Raw genomic sequence first — 20541 nt, 5'->3', positions numbered from 1 at the left:
GGAGGGGAGAAGGGAAATAAGGAGGAGAACATGAGGGAAAGGATTGGTCAAGATAAGGGAACAACAGAGATGGAGAAAAAAGAAAGAGGTATTTTGATTGAGGGAGCCATTATGGGACTAGCAAGATTCCTGATACTAGAGAAATTCCCAGGAATTTACAAGGATGACCCTAGCTAAGACCCTAAGCAATAGTGGAGAGGGTGCCCAAACTGGCCTTACCCTATAGTCAAATTGATGACTGTATTAAATGTCACACTAGAACCTTCATCCAGAAATTGATGGAGACCAAGGCAGAGACCCACTGTGGAGCACTGGACTGAGCTCCCAAAGTCCAGTTGAAGAATGGGAAAAGTAAGAATATGAGCCAAGAGGTCAAGACCATAATGGGGACACCCACTAAAACAGCTTACCTGAGCTAATGGGAGTTCACCAACTCCAGATGGACAGGAAGGAACCAGCATATGACCAAACTAGACTCTCTGAATGTGGGTGACAGTTGTATGGCTGGGGAAGACTGCAGGGACCCTAGCAGTGGTACAATCAAGCTGCTTGTACTGGATTATTGAAAACCATTCTCTTTGGATAGATACCTTGCTCAGCTGGATATACTGGGGAGGGCTTTGATCCTTCCTTGGAGGAATGTGCCTTGCCCAGTCTGGGGAGTAGATTTGGGATGGGGTGGGGGACAAGGTGGAGGGGATTGGAGGAGGGGAGAGAGTGGGGACTGGGATTGGTATGTAAAATAAAAAGATATTTTGTTTTCTTTTTTAAAAATGAAATAAAAAGAAATATACAGTACAATATGATAAATATATCCTAAAATTGCATCAATATGCAAAATATCTTAACCAGAGGTAGAACCATGCATGCATACAATATAACAGAATAATTTTGTATAGGTGAACAAATACTGTAAAGAGAAATAGGAGCAAATTCAATATAACAAATATAATTTGAATTTGTATCATTATACAGGAAACTATACCAATGTAAATTGTCTATAAATAATAACTCACATGTCATACACTAATCTGTCTACTATCCCATGCCTTCCCATTCCTTTTTAAAAATCAGCTTACTACTAAATACAATCTAGATAACCAACTGGTTCTCTCTTCCCTGGGGAAGACTTCTTTTGCTTTTAGTACTACATAGTTGTCCATAGTTCTTTGGTGTAGGAGGTCCTTCTGTTTATGTGTTGCTTTCATTGGTTAATCAATAAAGAAACTGCTTAGGCCTGATAGGGCAGAACTTAGGTAGGCAGAGAAGACAGAACTGAATTCTGGGAGGAAGAAAGCAGAGTGAGAGAGCCGCCATGGAGATGCCAGGTCAGACATGCTGAATCTTTCCTGGTAAGCCATGATTTCGTGGTGAACACAATTTAATAGAAATGGGTTAAATCAAGATGTGAGAGTTAGTCAATAGGAGGCTAGAGCTAATGGGCCAGGCAGTTATTTATTTAATACAATCTCTGTGTGGTTACTTCGGGTGTAAGCTATCAGGGCAGCCGGGATAGAACAAGGGCCCTCACTCAACAGTTCATTATGCAGCATTGGGGCCTCGTGGCTTTTCCCTGTCCTTTTTGGCACGCTGTCTATTGCTGTTGTCTTTGTACAGATTATATTCATGGAGTCATGTTAGTGAGATGTTATGGGGACAGCCTCTAGCAATCCTAGGAGACACAACCTTACAGCAAAGTCCCTCACCCTCTAGCTCTTACAAGCTTTCCAACCTCTCTTCTCTAATGTTTCCTGAGCCTTAGGTGTGAAAGTTCTTTAGTAGATAAATATGTATGTACATGCATATGTTTATGTAACAACAATTAATTAAGAAGAATCCATGTATTTGAAAGAGAGTAGGGTGGGAGAGTCTTTGGAAGGGTTTGGAAAGAGAATAGGGAAGGAAGAAATAATATAATTACATTATATTCTCAAAAATAAAAGAAATTTAATATCAGCATATTACCCATTTTATTATTATATATCCTGAATAGCAGAGAAAGTCATTCTAATGTTGCCCAAAGGACTAAGGCAACAGGACAGTTAATATTGTCTCCTTGATAGGTTATAGAATAATTTAAGAGACAATCCTCTGGCACATCTATTAGGAATTACATTGATTAGGTTAATTAGCTTAAAAGACCCATCCTAAGACTCGGTGAGGTGGCACCATTCCTTAAGTTGCTTTGATGAGGGTCTTTTAACACAGCAACAGAAAAAATAGCAGTTGAAGCTATTAGGAATCAAATATTGGTACAGGGGGCTGAGAAGGGATACTCTTTGGATCACCGGCTCAATTCTTGTTTGTGACAGTCAACATCTGCTGTTTCAGTGGGAAATGCCTCCCATAGGCTCCTGTGTTTGGGCATCTCTTCTCCAAATGTGGCACTATTCTGAAAGGCTGGAACTTGCACTTGGAACTACTCTTACTTTCTGCCTACCTCTGAGGAGGGGAGGGATTCCTGCTTCACCCTCTTGCCAACATGAAGCTGCCTGTTCCTGTAGTTTCCCCTGTATGGTGGACTTTAGGGTCAGATTGTGAAGCTGCAGTAAAACCTTCCCTTCCTTGAGTGTCTTTGGTCAGGTATTTTACCACAACAATGGAAATTTAATAATTTATATATGTTATTTATTTTATTCTTGACTGTATCAGGAACCACAAGTATAACTCTTTAAGTCTGTCTTTTAAATGGTTATTTCTTCCCTCACAACCACCATTATCTATGGGGAGATTTCTCGTTTGGCTTTTCTGCAGTGGCTGGGCAAATTTGACACACTGGACCCTTCCCTCCTCAGCTCCACCACTCCCCTCTTCTGCTTCCCTCTTGGTGGAACACACCACACCCCTCATCCTTTTGATTGTGTGTGTGTTTCCTTTCCATTACTGCTAAAGGCTGAATGGGCCTCTTGTGCGAAAAGAGAGACAATGGTCTTCATTTAATGGGATTATTTACAATAGGAAAAAATAGCTTTAAAAAGAGAAAGCAGAGGCAGCTATAGCAGAGCCCTGACTATGAAGCCTTTCTTTTCTTATGAGTCTGGCACACTCCGCACCATTTCCTGGGCACGTGCCAGGATCTCCTCCACTTGAGAGCAGTCCTTGAGTTCTGCTGCAGTTTCCAAATGATGCCACAGCAGCCAGGCTCCGTGGTGTGACTCATTTCCGCAACACGGGTGCTCCGGTACATTAACGACTCTGTGTTCTTTGATCAAGTGACATAGTGGCATCCATTCTCATGGCCAACGTTCTCAGATGATTAAACTTTTTCCTGGCCACACCCGCTTGGGGAACAGAACATTGCATGAAAAAATAGAAAGCAACCTAACCTGGCTCCATAGGGAGAAGAGCTGTTAGCCATGGGAAGAAGGGCCAGCTTAGACTCCGGAGCTTCCCTGCCTGGGGCGGTGTCCTTATGACAATGTGCAAAGCAGGTTTTCTCGCCCGTTGATGAGGGAAAGTTGTTTCCTGTCAAGAGATATGGTCCTTCAGCTCCACACTGAGGTACGCAGACATCATGCCCAGTGTAGGGCTTCACGTAATAGCAGGTCACACACAGTTTTCCTCACAGTCATTGAACCCCAACTGACCATTGCTAGCAACACAGTGCACGGTCAAGGGTGTACATCCTGGGCTTACCGTTTGTTATCTGGACACTCTGTTATAGTTGGCTACTTATTTAGATATTGCCAATCTTGGTTTCTTTCTCGGTGAAATGGCTGATTATGCAAGGATAACACAGAAGTGAGAGGTCACTCTGAAAACTGGGAACATATGCAAAGAGAACACACAGAACTGCGCTCTCCAAAACGGAGTTCTTCGTAAAGGCTGGCTTTCATCATTTATGAACCGTAAGGACTAAGAGACTCCAGGCCTCAATAAAACAGTAAATAACTGTCTCCTTCAGCATTGATTGCTACAGCACTCTTGTTCTTTTTAAGAATTTTTCTGATCGCTGGCCTGGGTCTGAAAAAGCATGGGATAAAACCGGACTTGCTCAACATAGCGGACAATGAGGACTACTGAGAACTCAAGAACAATGGCAATGGGTTTTTGATCCTACTGCACGTACTGGCTTCGGGGGAGCCTAGGCAGTTTAGACGCTCACCTTACTAGACCTGGATGGAGGTGGGTAGTCCTTGGACTTCCCACAGGTCAGGGAACCCTGATTGCTCTTCGAGCTGATGAGGGAGGGGGACTTGTTGGGGGAGGGGGAGGGAAATGGGAGGCGGTGGCGGGGAGGAGGCAGAAATCCTTAATAAATAAATAAACTTAAAATAAAAAAGAATTTTTCTGTCTGGAGACAGGCTTTTACTAAATAGCTCTCACTGGGCTAGTACCTACTGTGCCAACCAGGCTGTTCTCAAATTTACCATGAACTTGCTCTTTCTGCTTTCCAGTGCTGGGGTTACAGCTATGTATCACAACACCTGACTTTGCACAATATTCTTTAATATCCAAATTCTCCTTCTATTGACTTAAAGTGATTATAACAGTGGTCACTTTTTATGAATTTATTATATGTCAAACATTATGTTAAATATTTTATGCATTTAATATTATTAACCATCTTACCTTCTTTCTGAACTTGGTTCTTTTATTAATCCCATGTGTTAAGATGAGAGGCTGATGCTCAAGAAATTGAAGTAACTTCTTCAGGGTTGAAAGCTAAGACATAATTTATGTGACATTTTGTGAGTCCACTTATGTAGTCTGACCACTACACAGTAGAGCTAGAATTTGTTTACCTCTGTATAAATTTATGCCTCCAATAATTCCCCCCCATTCTAAAATGTATGTTTTATGTGGTATTGAACCTTCTTTAGGAACAGAGATCATGTAAAATGTTATGGTACCTTGAGATTGTGCAAATAGGTTCATATAACTATTCATTTTCAATGGAACAGAGTTGATGAACATAAAACATCTTTAAGATGAATCTTTTAATTAAAAGTAAAGCACAATGCACTACCTTTGTAAAGGGTAATTTCAGTGAAGGATAAAGACCTCAGTCGCCTCCTCTGGGACAGGGGAGTCAGTGAAGACACAAGGGTGTTCCAAGGATCACTTAAGAGTCCTTAAAGAGGAAGGAAGTACCCCAACATTTATCCATATTGATCTTCTCTTAGGTCTGGTTCTCAATTAGGCCTTGTTTAGTTTTCTGAAGTAGTACATATCCTGGTTCTACCACTATGATGAGATTAATATCTTTGACAATACTCTAGCATTTTCTTGTCTCATTTCTGAAATATTGTTTCATTTGTCTCTTCCTTATATTTACTCAGTTTTCTTCAAATTGCACCATTTGCTGCTTAGCCTCTAGGACTACCTGCTAGTAAATTACCCTAATAATGTTAATTGATTAAAATGATGTAAAATATTCCAGTTGACAAGATGTATAGGTGCTACAGATCGAGGAGTTCTTTGTACAAAACATGGTGTCTTCAGGATTCTGAACCCTCCACCTGAGGAAGAAGATACAGCTTCAGGAAACCCACGTGGACCCCATTGGGTTGCAGCCGTGCTCCTAGCTTAGTGCATATCATAATAGAACTTTGAAGTTTTCAGGACAAGTCACTTATGGAAAGCATACTAGAAGATGTAACAATCTATCCCTGCATAAAACTTTCTTTGCTGAAGAACCTTAAGTTTTAAGCATGGATTAATGAACTATCAAATGTCTGTCATAGATGACTGCATATATACTTGTCCATATCTTATTTGATGTGGGATTCCCCTCTGTATGTTGTGAATATGTTTTATTACCATTGGTTAATAAAGAAGTTGCTTTGTCTATCACAGGGCAGAATATAGCCAGGTTGGAAGAGATATATAAAGAGAGTAGGCTGAGTCAGAGGGACACCATGTAGTCAGCCTCCAAAGGAGACAGATGCCAGATAAAACCTTACAGGCAGGCCACAGCCACAAGGTAATATACAAATTAATAGAAATTGGCTAATTTAAGATGTAAGAGTTACTTAATAAGAAGCCTAAGCTATTAGCTGCTTCTGTAGTAATAGGAGCGGCGGGGCTGCGTCCCCAACACCCCAGCCGCCTGCTCGGCTAGCTTATGCCCGAAATAACAACACACAAACTGTATTCATTTAATCTCTGCTTGGCCCATTTCTATCTAGCCTCTTCTAGGCTAATTCTCTCATATTAATTTAGCCCATTTCTAATCATCTGTATAGCACCCCTTACCGGGAAGATTCTAGCCTATGTCCATCCTGGGTCGGAGCTTCATAACTTGCATCTTCCCGGGAGCGGGGAGCATGGCGTCTCTCTGAGGCGTCTGCTTCCGTCTGCTTCCGAGAGGAGAGCCGTGGAGTCTGAGCTCACTTCCTCTTCCTCCTAGGGTTCTGTTCTGTTTACTCCTCCCACCTATCTTCTAACCAATGAGGACCAAGTAGTTTCTTTTTATTTAACCAATGACCTTCCTCCATCAAGCTGCAGTGTTGTAATTAATACAGTTTTGTGTGACTTTTCAGGTCAGGGCAGCAGGGAAAGGAAAAAGAAGCCTCTGCCTACACTTATTAACTCTGTTCTAAAATCCATCTAAACACAGTCTGAAAAGAAAATATTTGATGGTTACTAAGTATAATTTTCATAGTTAACAATGAAAGGTGAAAAACCAAAATATTCAGGGAGCAATAGTTATTTGCTCATGGTCACTACCAACTTGCAGGCAGAGACAATCTCCATTTGTATGTTCCTGTGTTGGTCTTCTGAACTGTATAATCCTTTGTTGGGGATTCTAATTCAAAAGAAGTAAAAGTAGATGCATGAATACTTAAAAGATGACATAGGGTGTGGTACATAAAAATTCTGAAGTACAGATGAAATGTTTTAGAGTCAGATAAAAATAATGTGTTACAAAATATAGGGGAGGAAATCTATTAAAAGTTCCTTTCCTGTCACTAATCTAATAATTAACCTCTATAAATGATGGCCAAGAATCTACCATTGGCGAAGGAGAATGATTAGATAGTCTACACTAGCCTGGGTATGTTCTACTGACTTTCCTGGTTTCCTATAAACTCAAAGGGACAGCACTAGATGAATGACTTATTGTGAAAGGTACTTGCTACAGCCTGAGCTTTATAGAAGTTGGCATTAGATTACACACTAAGCTATGGCACTGAGAAGCAGTTAATGTGGTTCGTCTGTCTTGTCTTCAAATAGACATGCACCAGTGGAAGTGGAAGGGATTTGGTTGGGGAGAACAAGAATGCTTTCTGGAAGTAAAGTAAGGAATACCACATTCTGCTTGACACTCTGGAACACACATTAAAATGTTTATTACTGTTACAATTCTAGGAAAGACACTAGCATTAGTCTCATTTTTTTCAGTGAAATAAATAAGCACTCAAACAACTGAGATATATTTCTTAAGTAGCCTTTTCTTCTTTGTAAGATATTTTGTACTGAGAAACATAACTCTTGATTTTCTAACTTTCTACAAAATCATTAATTGTGCTACTACTTCAATTTTGTCTTAGTTGTTTTCATATAAATGAATTTTATATAAATTTCATTAAATTTCATATAAATGCTCTGACAAAAGCAATGTAAGATAGAATTTTATTTGGCTTACAGTTCTAAGGGGATTCAGTCTTTCATGGCAGCAGGCAGGAAGGCATAGCAGCAGAGGCAGATGGTTGACTGCTCACTTTTCATTTTGATGATTATATGCTGCTACTGAAAAATCTGCATAAAATAAATACCCACAACCACAGGGGTGTTTTAAGGAGGCATTTTACAAAGTGCTGAATGATTATATATGCCGAATTGACGATTACTTAAGTAAATTTTAAATTGCTTGACATGTATTGAACAAAATGATATTTAGCCTTTTCTGGGGTTTGATATTCTCCTACAAAAATAGAAACTGCTACATCACTCATAATTTTGGAAGAGTTTTCTTTGTATGCCTTCTCTTAAATGTATAATTCTGTTCCCATTTAGAATAATTTAGTTGCCAATAACTTATTTTTAAGCTTAGAGATGTAATTTACATCCAGTTTCTAGGGTCATTGAAAGACAGTCCCCAAACTCCCTACAAGAAAACATGTCATAAACATGGATGAGCCCAAGAATTTACTAAAAAGACAGAAATGCATACTTTGATGGGAATTCCCTTCTCTCAGATAATAAAGAATGCTGATGTGTCTAGCACCCAATTTCTACACCTATACCTCACAGTGACCAGGAGGAGGCAAGGCAATGTGTGTAGTCAGAAATAAAAGAGTTCAGAAAATGCCCAAATTTAGGTCCCTCTAAACAAGTCTAGCTCCAGCTACTTTCTTGAACGTATTTTATACTGTGGACATTTCTGAAAATGATCAAGGAATCAGGCTTGAACAAGAATTTTTAAAACTAGCGTATGGCTCATCCCTTGCTGGCGGGAGTACAAATGTGTAAAGCAAGAATGGAAATCAGTATGGAAATTTTTCAGACAGATGGGAGTAGCTCTAACTCAAGATTCATCTATAGTGCCCTTGGGCGTATACCCAAAGGACACTTCATCCTGCCACAGAGACACTTGCTCAACTCTGTTCGTTAGTACTCTATTTGTAATAGTACAGAAGTTGAAAACAATCCGGATGTCTATCAGCAGATGCATGGATAAAGATAATGTGGTTAATTTCACAATGGACTATTATCCAGTCATTACAAAAATGAAATTATAAAATTCACGAGGAAATGGATGAAACTAGAAAAAAAAATCATCCTGGGTGAGCCAACTCAGATCCAGAAAGATAAACATGGCGTGTGTTAGCTTATATGTTAATATTAGCTATTAAAATTAATGATAGCCAAGTTACAATCCATAGAAAGAAACCACAAGGTTATATGTAAATCAAAGGTCTAAGCAGGGAGGGGAAACAGACAGATCTCCCAAGCCAAGAAAGAGAAATATAATAGATTGTTATAGATGTATGGCAGGGGGAGCTAGAGCAGGGAGATCAAATAGTTGGGAGACATAAGAGAGGACAAGAGAAAGAACAGAGGGAGAGAAAACCAACATTAAGGACCATTTAAAGGGTACTATGGAAACCTAATAGTGCAAAATTCTTAAAATGTGTATATACAAAGGGTGACCTAAATGAAATAGCCAAAAAACAGGGAGATAGAGCCAAAACTGGATACCTTTTCTCACTAAATGAAGCTTCCAATACCGGGATTGGGTTACATCTAATTGAATTGTTGGCCAAAGGGGTCCCATGGGAATCTCCAAACAACTCAGCCTTTGCCAAGACTATAGCAGCTACTCTCCACAAGCTGACAACCAGGCCCCATTGATGGAGATAACACCTACACAACTCATGGAACATGAAAAAGTTGAGCTGATGTCTTCATAGCGCCGTCATCCGTATGTGCTAGTGTCCATGGTGCAGGAAGTTACTCTGTATGTGACTAAAGGAGAAATATAAACATTAACCCAGCCACAAACCCTTTGATCTGCAATCGTGTCCTGCCTGCAAGTTATGCTAATGTTATGGTGTCAAAAATCTTGTGGAAGTAACCATCAATATTTGAATTTACTTAAGACCTACTCCATAAGACCCATCCTAGACATTGCTTGAGTGACCAAGGACCTGAGACTATATAGACCAGGAGCCTAGAGTAAAACTAAACACTACTGTTCTAAAAATGGTAGCAATAAAATGATTACTCATGACATTCTTTTGTACTCATAGATCAGTGCCTTGCTTAGTCATTATCAGAGACACTTCCTCCTGCAACTGATGAGAATAAATACAGAAACCCAATATCAGTCATTATGCAGTGAGTTAGAGACCTTAGCATATTCAGATTCAAATTGGATGTCTCCATCAAATCTCTCTCCTCATGGACCAGGTAACCATGCACAGGAGAAGGTAGGAAGAATGTAAGAGTCAGATGGGATGAGGACACTAAGGAGTCAAGGTCCTCTTAATCAACAGGATTAATCCACATACGAACTCACAGAGACTGAGGCAATGTCTTGTTAGGGTTTCCATTGCTGTGAGGAGACACCATGACAAAGCAACTCTTATAAAGAAAAGCATTTAATTGTTCAGAGGCTCAGTACATTGTCATGATGGCAGGAACCATGGTGGCATTTGGCAGACATAGTACTGGAGAGGTAGTTGAGAGTTCTACATCTGGATTGGGAGGCATCAGAAAGAGAGTGACACCAGGAGAGGACTGAGCATTTGAAACCTCAATGATCACCTCCAGTGACTTATTTCCTCCAAGGTCACACCTACTCCACACTTCCGAATAGTGCCATTTCCTAAGGCCCTATGGAAGGAATTTTCATTCAGATCATCACAGGCAGCACACACAGGGACTGCATACATATGTTCAAGATGAGGTATTAGAGCTTAAAGGAACAGTGAACACATGCCTCCATCCCTAAGCCAGATGGAATCTCAAATGATAACCAGTAGCAAATGAAAAATCGACTTTTCTCCAAGAGAGTTTTATTGTGAACACAAACTACTCTTAAGGGTGGGCTGCATGCCCAGCAGTAGATGGCCACCAGAAAAAAATTTCAATAGCATCTTTAGTGGTTCCTTGTCTCATGTTGTAGAGAATTGCTGTTCTATGCATTCTGCTGTCTTATCAAGAGATGGAACCTCACACTAATGTCTTTGAGTTTGCTCTGGATTTAATGGCCTTATTTTCTTTTTAAATTGATTTTTATTGAGCTCTACATTTTTCTCTGCTCCCTTCCCCGTCTCTCCCCTCTTCCCTTCAACCCTCTCCCAAGGTCCCCATGCTCCCAATTTACTCAGGAGATCTTGTCTTTTTCTACTCCCCATGTAGATTATATCTATGTAAGTCTCTCTTAGTGTCCTCATTGTTGTCTAAGTTCTCTGGGATGGTGGTTTGTAGGCTGGTTTTCTTTGCTTTATGTTTGAAAACCACCTATGAATGAGTACATGTGAAAATTGTCTTTCTGTATCTGGGTTACCTCATTCAAAATAATGTTTTCTAGCTCCATCCATTTTCCTGCAAAATTCAAGATGTCATTATTTTTTTCTGCTGTGTAGTACTCCATTGTGTAAATGTACCACATTTTCTTTATCCATTCTTTGGTCGAGGGGCATTTAGGTTGTTTCCATGTTCTGTCTTTGACAAACAAAGCTGCTATGAACATAGTTAAACACATGTCCTTGTGACACGGCTGGGCATCCTTTGGATAGATACCCAAAAGTGGTATTACCGGATCTTGAGGAAGGTTCTTTTGAACAATCAAACTGTAGTAGCAGCGATTACCTGGGGTTCCATTAAAATAGAGTATAAGAGCTCTTAGTTTTTATGGATCACGTGGAATTCTTTTCTATAGAATGCCACTTCTAAATTTCTAGCCACTCCATAGTGTCAACCCTGTGGCATGGGAAGGGGTTGTGTATAGGACAGCATCGCTGAGAACTCTAGCTTAGATTCCAGCCAAGTATCAACATCTTCTGCCAGACACAACTGGAGTGGGGTCTATTACAGTGAAAACGTGTGATAAATCTACAGTCAACCCACTTCAGAGTGCAGCGTTGTGAAGGTCTCCAAGGGAGAGACAGGGAAGTGAAAGACAGTACATTTCTAGAGATCTGGGAGGTATGAGAGACTGTTCAGGTTAGAATGGATTACATCACACCACTAATGGGGAAGCCCGGCTTCTTTGGACAAAATAGCTCCCAGCATGTCCTAACCATTTTCAAAGTACCAATTCCAGATAACCCCAGTGTCGCTGGGTGACTTTCTCATTTTCCTCTTCTCATCTGCTGTCTCTTCCTGTTCTTTTGCTGTGTGTCTACTTGGTAGCGCGCCTGTGTGTGCACATGCGTACATGCATGCGTGCATGTATTTGTGTGTGTGTACTGAAAAAGTTGCAATTATTTCACACACCCTTGGATCAAAAATCAAAAAAAGTCAGCCATACTGTTCTGGATGTCCAAAGGCAACTTCAACCATTTCTCTGGAGAGCCATGAAGAACGCCTTTTCCTTGGCTTACGCTGCCATTGTTTCTCTCTCCTGCTCTTCAGTTTTCGGCATCTTCCCTTACATATTGTATTGTTATTGTTAATCGAGCCAATGAGATTTATCTTATCAGCAGGTGATTGACTTTAGATTTCAATGATCACCGTGATTCTTTAGATATGCCCATTACATTCTGGTTAATTAGATGTTCATGACTGCATGAAAGTTCATTGATTCATTGATCACCCGAGAGTGAGACCTTTTATAAAGAGGTTTTCCAAATCTGATCACATGATTTGCTATGCATTTATTAATTTGATAACAGTATATACTTTCTATTCGTATATTTCTCACTGCTTGAGTATCTATTTGCTGCTGTTTCTTTAATCTTACTCTGAATGAATCAGTCAGCTAGCTTGCAGATAAGCATGGCTATGATTGAAGCCCTTTCCACCTCCCTAGACATGGATAAAGACAGGATACTATGGAGGACCCGGGAAAGGTTTTGCGTGCATACAGCTTGTTTGAGCTGCCGGGGCACTAACAATGGATACCCAGAAAGATGTCCAACCCCCAAAGCAGCAGCTGATGATATATATTTGTGGAGAGTGTCACACCAAAAATGAAATAAAGTCCAGAGATGCAGTCTGATGCAGATAATGTGGATAAAGAATAATGTACAAGAAAGGGACTAAAAGATTGGTGGTTTTCATAGCTTGGTGAAAAGGTGAAATTCAGGAGTGTCTTCGTTCAAACATTTGCCCCACTGATGCTTCTCTGTGTACCTATGGTTTCACTTTAGAAATGCGATTATATTTTAATACTTGTATAAAGGAAGTTTTGGTTTAGCATATGACTTTTAATTTATTGTGCCTATAATCTCTCACACAATGAAGATTCAAGTTGTTTCCCCAAACCTCAAAAAAAAAAAGACAGGATACTATCTCCTGCATTTATACACTAAAACCCTTTTCAAGAAAAGGGAAATAGGAGTGGAGTGGATATCCTATAGAGTTATTCATGCTATTGAGTTCTGAGAGGCAAAAGGTTAAAGCCAGTCTCAAGCTATGGACAACAGTTTGACTTAGAATTGCAAGGGCTGAGTTCAAGAAAACAAACAGCGCCAGTAGTCTCTTGGCTCAGTTACCAATATGGAAATGAGTCCTAATAAATTATTTTCTATGATGTTTCTAATCCCACAGAAAGCAATTCTTTATTGTCTGAGGAAGTTATTTAAAGGAGAATTTTGATGGCTTTAAATAGCTATCAATTAACTTTCTATTTCCTGGTATAAAATATGAACATTATAATAATGTTGAGTCATTCATGAACACAAAGGAGAGAAAAAAATCACATGTGTCATGTGACCTTTTTAACGTGCTGTATAAATGTGGCCTTTATATGTTTCTCACCATAAGACTCATCATTCTCTGTTACCAAATTAAACAGAAGAATTGGATGACGTCCATGTGCAAGTCAGAAATTACCCAGCCCCTTTGAGGACCTTATTGGCAGAACACTCAGGCTGGGGAAGGGGCTTCCTGGGTGGATTAGAACTTTTATGTTTTGCATTGCTCTTGAAAATTATTGAAGTTTCTTTTGAGTTATTTTTTCACAATGATGAAAAACGGCTGAAATTAATGAATGTTTTGAATTTAAATAGCATTTCACCATTAGTCATAAGTATCATAATAATTTTTAAAGCACTTTACCATTAATATTTAAAATGATCAGCAGAACTGCCTAAGCTATGCTTTTTCCTTTCCTTGGTAAATTTATCAATTTGAGCTTCACTTGTATCACTGTGCAATGCCGATCCATTTCATTTGGCTGCAAGACAAACTAACATATTTTGTTTTGAATAACTGTTACTTTTTTTTGAAAAGTAATCTATTTGGAAAGGAGGTAGCTGGAGGGAGGAGTGAGGAAATAGAGTTAACCTAATTACCCTGTAATGCTTTTTTCTTTTTAATAATTTAAATGACGTGTCTGGAAATGTCCTTTTAGAAAGAATATGTGGGCTTCTGCTTTATCAGGACAAAGTAAATGAAAATGCTAATTGATTTCCAATGAAATTATTTGGGTGAATTGTTAATTTTTGATTTGGAAGCAATGCTATTTCTGTTCATGCATAAATAGTCTAATATTTGTAAGGCTGTTAAGTCAGACCTTCTACGTTTGCTAAAGCAGACTGCAGAATGGAAACTCTCTAAGAAAGCACAGGAACCACTGTGTTTTGGAGGAAGGTGCCTCGGCTTTTACCCATTACATACACTCTACTAAGTTGTTTTGCCAAGTTCAATGCCTTACAGAACAACACCACACCCCACCGTTACTGTCTGTTTCTGCTCAGGGGGAACCTTGTGAGACTTTCCCCACAGGGTGCTTTGATATTTTACTGCTCAGCCTTGAGTTCCTGGTGCATATTCCTAATATGGTTCATTTGATATCGTGCTTCCTATAGGGCTGCCTCCATTCTCTTCCTAAACCTACTAGGAAAATTACACGATGATTGTCCCTTCTCCAAGGCGAAGGGCCTACATCATTCTTTTTCATTCTTTCTAATACAATGATCTCAGTCTAGTGCCCCGTGTATGGAAATCCTCAGTATTATTGTCAGCTATAGAATGAGCGGGCTTTAAAGACTTTTAAAGGTAAAAGGATTGAACTTTTTCTTTATCAACTCTATGAAATAAATATGATTTCATAAAACAATGGGATCCTCTTTCCAATATTATGGTTGTGTTTTGAAAATATCAGCTTTCTCATCATAGTAACCATTATTTTGGTATGATTCTCTTACTTTAGTGGTTAACCTTGGTCTATGAGTTCAAGACTTTAGAGTCCCCCTGAAACTTAATGCAACAGAAGATTCTCAAATATTTAAATATCAATTCCAATGATTCTATTCCAGATTGGAGTAAATGTGAGCAATTATTCAAACTGAAGAAAGGTGTATATATTTTGTGACTACTTTTATTGTGCAAATTTCTAGGATACAGTGTAATAATTCAATACATGCATACCATGTATCATGCTCAATTTATAGTGGGTAACACTTCTATTTCCTCAAATATAATTTTAAAATATTCAGTCAGTGTATAATTTTTGAACATTTTTTGTAGTGTGTGGTGTGAAACAATGGTGCATGCATACACTGTGCACTAATCAAATTGGATATAATATGATATAGGCTTGCCCAAAGGTATTCCAAAATTATACATTTTGATTCATCTGTTTTTGGGTGGGGCTCAGGCATCTGCAGTTTAAACAAATGTCTCAGAAAATACTCATGCTGGTACCAGCAAACTGTAATTTAAGCAGAGAAAGTTGTAGAAGAGGCACTCAGCAGTCTAGAAACTGTTTCAAAGATGTGTTTCTGTGTGCAATGGTAGCATTTCCCCCTCTCCCACTTAGAATACGACACCGATATGAGAACTGGTCATTTACCTATTATCAATTATCTCCATTGCATTGAAATAAGCTTTCTGCCTTCTCAGTGGTACCAGTGCAGGCATGGAGAAAAATTCGTACCTCATTTCTTTTCTTAGGTTATGCAAAGTTGGGAAAAAAGAATATAAAATAGTTGACAAAACATGGAGAAGTTTGCTTCTGTCTGTAGTAATGTGATTATTTCTGCTTATTTTTTATTTTTTGCCTTTTTGAGACAGCATTTCTCTGTGTCGCATGGCTGTCCTGGAACTAGCTGTGTAGACCAGGCTGGTCTCCAACTCAGAAATCAGCCTGCCTCTGCCTCCCCAGTGCTGGGATTAAAGTCATGCACTACCACTGCCTTGCCTGGAATTTTAATGTCTGCTAATAATGACAAGGCACCAGAAAGAAGAACTCATGAATCACCATTTATTTTTTCTCATCTTCATGGAGTTTCTCTGCATCATCACCGTGGCTGTTTATCTAACATCAGCCCAGGGCTAATCACTGCCCCTGCCCCGGTGAAATTCTGCCTATGGGTTTTGCTCACTTCAAGAATAAGTCTATGTCTGGAACCTACTGAGCAAGTCTATGTGGGGTCTTCCACTTTTCTTTCCTGGAGCCCCGTCTACTTCATCTGCTGATTTCTTAGACTTTCCCTAACATTTCAATGTATATACAACTTCCTGCCAAGAGCGTCCCCCAGTTTTGACTTACTATTCAGATTCCTACTCTGTATTTGGTACTCATTTCACTGACTCCCTCCAATGGGAAACCTACGATGGAAGAACTGATTATTCTGATATGATTAGCTCCTCTAGTTCCATAAACCACCAGGTCGTTAGAGAAAAGAAATCAGCAATGGCTGACCCCATTAACTTATGTCATTGTTTTGACAGCTCTAGAAGACAGTTTCCCATTTTATGGATAATACCCCTGAAGGTGAGGGGACTTAGTCAAGGCCTCGGAAACTAATGATTAGAAGGGTTGGCACTGAAACCTAATACCCTCTTTTCACTCATTATCTGAACCTTTGTATTCTACCTAAGTTCTGTTTTGCTTCAGTGCCTTCTCGGTTAGGTTGGTTATTCCTTCAGCATAGAAACCATGTCTTAGGATTCTCCATATTCCAGGTTTGTAGTGAATAGCCTAAACCAAAGTAAAAATTTGATTAATACGTTATTAAATCATGTAATAAATTGATAATACACTGACCTTGGCAAGACTTAAAGAGCAGCAGAAACTACAAATGTGAGTAGGGTCACCCAGCCACAGTCTAGTTAATACCTCCTTATAGTATATAACTCAGAGGAACAACAGCGACTTAAAACTTCTACATTAAGTTTGTTATCAGTGCAGTGCAATGAAAGGCTTGATTTACTTGCATTTGACCTCTAGAATCAAAGGTGCAATTAGGAATGGTCTGTTCTTTCTTTGTAGCTATTTTTGGATTTCTCTGTGGCAAGGGACATTAGTTTCAGCTCATGTGATGTATGTCAGTGATGGGCTCAATGATCAAAGTGCTCCTACTTCTTTGTGCTCTGAAGCCACTAACTGTCAATCCTTCCTGTCAGTGCTCTTGGACAGTACAGGCCAACGGTGCTTCGGAAGACTCAATTCAGATGAGCTCTTAACATGTGCCTGATCTGGAAAATGACCTGCTTCTTGTGCATGTATCTTTCCTACTTCTTGTACATCTAAGCCAGCACCCTATGCTTTAGAGTCAGAGAGACTTAGGTTAAAGTTGAAGCTTTAACTGTAAGTTAAAACAATATGCAGAAACTCTCCATGTCTTTGTTTTCTTATTCACAGGATTAATAGAATCTTATTAGTAGGACTGGTGATAATTAAAGTTAAGGAGTTATTATAAGGATTAAAAGTCAAAGTTTATATACAATATCTCTTGTGTTTGACATTACATTTTTCACACTTCCAATAAAGCTAGATACATAAAACTAAGTCAGTTACTTTGACCCAAAAGCCCGAATTCAGATCTCCAGAGTAACACACTCAGCTTACACACATATCTCATTTTCTTAACTATTTCACCTCTTCTATCTCTGGCTTTTTAATGAAAAAAAATCATGATGAAATACATGATCCACATTGCCTTTCTTCCCATGGTCTATTTAACTACCTTTACTAAGTTCTGCACAATGATAATTAACTCTGTTGATTGTTCATTTATCAGTTATAAGCCTTTCTACCAATAAGTGATGACCACTTGTTGAGTTCATATCATGGCCCACTTAACAGTGAGTGACTTGGGTCAGTAGGGTGACTCAACTACACACATTTATTTAGAAACCCAAACAGGTAAACAAGCTTAGGATGAATAGAGTACCCCTGCAGAGTGATCTTCACTTGACCAACCATACAACGAAGTGTAGATATGAATTTGTGGATGATTCTAAAGAGTATGTAGATGAACATTGGGGCAAGATAGGTGACAGAACATATGCGTCTATTCCTGAGTATCTCAAATTCTTTCTTACCCTACATAAAAAATCAAATTCATTAGTCATTAATTACCTTGTAACAGTCCTTCTCAAACTCCTGTCCCTTCTATCATCTTGCTCATTCTGTATTAAATGATCTGAAAAAAATTGTTTTCATATCAAACCCTTTAAAGTAAAGAGCAGTTCTGCTTCTTTCACTATATTTTTCCTCCCCAAAGGAAGAGTAAAAAGTAGACACCAAGGTTTTTCTACTTTATATCATATAAGATCAAATCATGGCAGGTCAGAGTAGGAGGAGGCCTCAATAAAGATACAAACATACACACACACACGTGTGTGTGTGTGCATAGATAAAAACTAAAGCCCAGAGAAATAAAGGAATCATCCAGGGCCAAAAGCAAATCTTTTTGATTCCATTCCTAATTTCTTTCCAAACATTCATATTGCCTTCTCTTGCTGCAGGACCAGTCCCATAAGGTAGTTGCATTAACTGCTTTAATACTTTCTCTAATTAACCTACAATATGTATTTAAATGATAAAATGTTAGGATTTGTAAAAATCCTGTCAGTAAAATCTTTCTTGTATAGACCTACAGTTTAAAATATTTCCCTAGTTCTGCTTTATGATCCTGTGAGTTTTGAAAATGACTTAGTTTTTCTAAGTGATTGCTCAGATTTCAGAGAGAATGAACTCCTGGCAGCTGAGCCTATGATAATTGTTTCTGTGTATTAGTCATAATCACTTTTTAAGCAGCAAAGCCTATTACTGTTACAGAGTGAGTTTCAGATGCCCTGCAGATTTGAGTAATTTTGGGTAATGCATCTGTGTGTGGTAAAAAGATTTTACAACGCCTATAAAATGTTGCCTCATGACATGTTCAGCAGTGAATCTGTGGCACCATATAGCAATTTCAGTGCTTTTCATTAAACACCAGATACCATTTACATTGTGCAGTTTTTAAACAAGAGCCATCCTCTGAGATAAGGAGGGTCTTCAAGCTGCTAGCATTTGAGAGTCCTGAGTGGGTCTTGGAGTCTTGTAAATAAGTTTCTAGAAGCAAAAGAAAACAGTAAACACACACAACTGAAAGGCATACGCAGGAGAGCATTCTGTTTTCCTTTCATCATTCTCAGCTGCGTTTAAGGGTGTTTGTGTGTCTTCCAGCTTTCCTCGTCTAATCAGGACAGATCAGAGGTCTGACTCTCTGCAAGAGACTTGCCTAACATGCAGTTTCCCATATAAACATAATAGAAAAATAATGGGTAAGGCAGATGGAAAGCAAGTTCCTGTTTTTTTGGTACTTAAACTTCTCTTTCTTGTCTTCAACTGCCTTTAGGTCATTGTTGTTATTGTAATTAAGCTTCCCAGATATAGTTACTTTTTCATTCGATCAATTTACACATTTGTATTTAGTACCAATATGTGCCTTGCAAGTGGACAGAAGCCCAAGGGCAGAAACGGATATGAGAAAATGGGGTCTATTTAAAAAAAATTTTTTTTCTCCTCAAAAGTGGTAACACCCTTGCAACAAATCAGTAATTCCAGTTCTCCACTAAACACTAGAGTACTTTTACTTGAAAATATCATGTATTTATTAAAATCATCCAAATCTACATTCATCTTTGTCTAAACAGATTTATCTGTGACTAAAGGAAGCTATCATACATTGTAGTGCCAAAACAGCATACAAACATTGCATTTCTTTATCATTAGATTTATTCTCTCTGAATAAATACCATGAAGAGAAGCTAAATATGAGGGACTGGGAAAGGAGTGAATGCAGGACAGGAGTGAGTGTGTGTGTGTGTGTGTGTGTGTGTGTGTGTGTGTGTATGAACACGTGCAAGCGTGTGCACGCACATGTGTGTATTTTATATAAATCTGTTATACAAAGGTTTCAGAAAACTAAAGTTTTCCTAGTTCTAGTTCTGTCCCAGGTTTTTGGAGGTAGCACTGGATGATAAAGTGCACACATTTGGAGTGAAGATTCTTAACATCAATTTTGAATGCCAATTCTAACTGTAGATAAATTCATTAATTTGTATAGCTCTTGGGTCTGGCTAACTTGAGTCTGTGATCCTTTTTTTTTCAGTACATTTTATAATAAAGTAAAAGGAAGAAAGGAATTTTCAGTGAATTTCAAAAAATAATTATCTTAAACCTATAAAAATAGGGCATTGTATTTATCCATATGACACGAGTTCTTTCAAATCACCTTTTCCTAATGTGTGATGGTGACTGTGTAAGGTAGAAGTCAAATTTAAGTTAGTGTCTAAACCCTAACACCACTCTGTAACCCAGTGGAAACTTTCAGAAGCAAATGGAAGCTATTGCTACGAAATGAACACTTGCTCCTGGCCCCTTTGCTTTCAAAATAGTGCATTACGTAGACATTATTAAAGAATCTACCTAGACTCATAGGTCCTGGTGCAACTCTCAATATACATGCCCTATGCCCAAATCTTGCAACATAACCAATACTCAAAATGTAGATAAGCTTTAAGCTCTGTAGGTATCAGAACACACTGGAAAGAGCACTCTACTTCATTATGTTTTTTTAAAATTTACTCAGCCAAAACTTGCTGAAGATGCAGATAGATACATGCAGGATTATGCTCACTAGGCAGTGTTTTAGAGACTCTAGAACTGCACAGGTTATGTGAATTTATGGTCTGCTTTCGCTG

The 20541-nt window shown here is 38.8% G+C and overlaps 1 pseudogene; it reads left to right on the top strand.

The window, feature by feature from the left end:
* Window positions 1-12458: 12458 nt before the first annotated feature.
* LOC142853724 (DNA-directed RNA polymerases I, II, and III subunit RPABC4 pseudogene) lies at window positions 12459-12742 on the top strand (annotated as a pseudogene).
* Window positions 12743-20541: the final 7799 nt, after the last annotated feature.

The sequence above is a fragment of the Microtus pennsylvanicus genome, chromosome 7 (genome assembly GCF_037038515.1).
Source record: "Microtus pennsylvanicus isolate mMicPen1 chromosome 7, mMicPen1.hap1, whole genome shotgun sequence".
Taxonomy (NCBI): domain Eukaryota; kingdom Metazoa; phylum Chordata; class Mammalia; order Rodentia; family Cricetidae; genus Microtus; species Microtus pennsylvanicus.
Note: the sequence above shows the minus strand (reverse complement) of the source record. Positions and strands in the feature narration are given on the sequence as shown.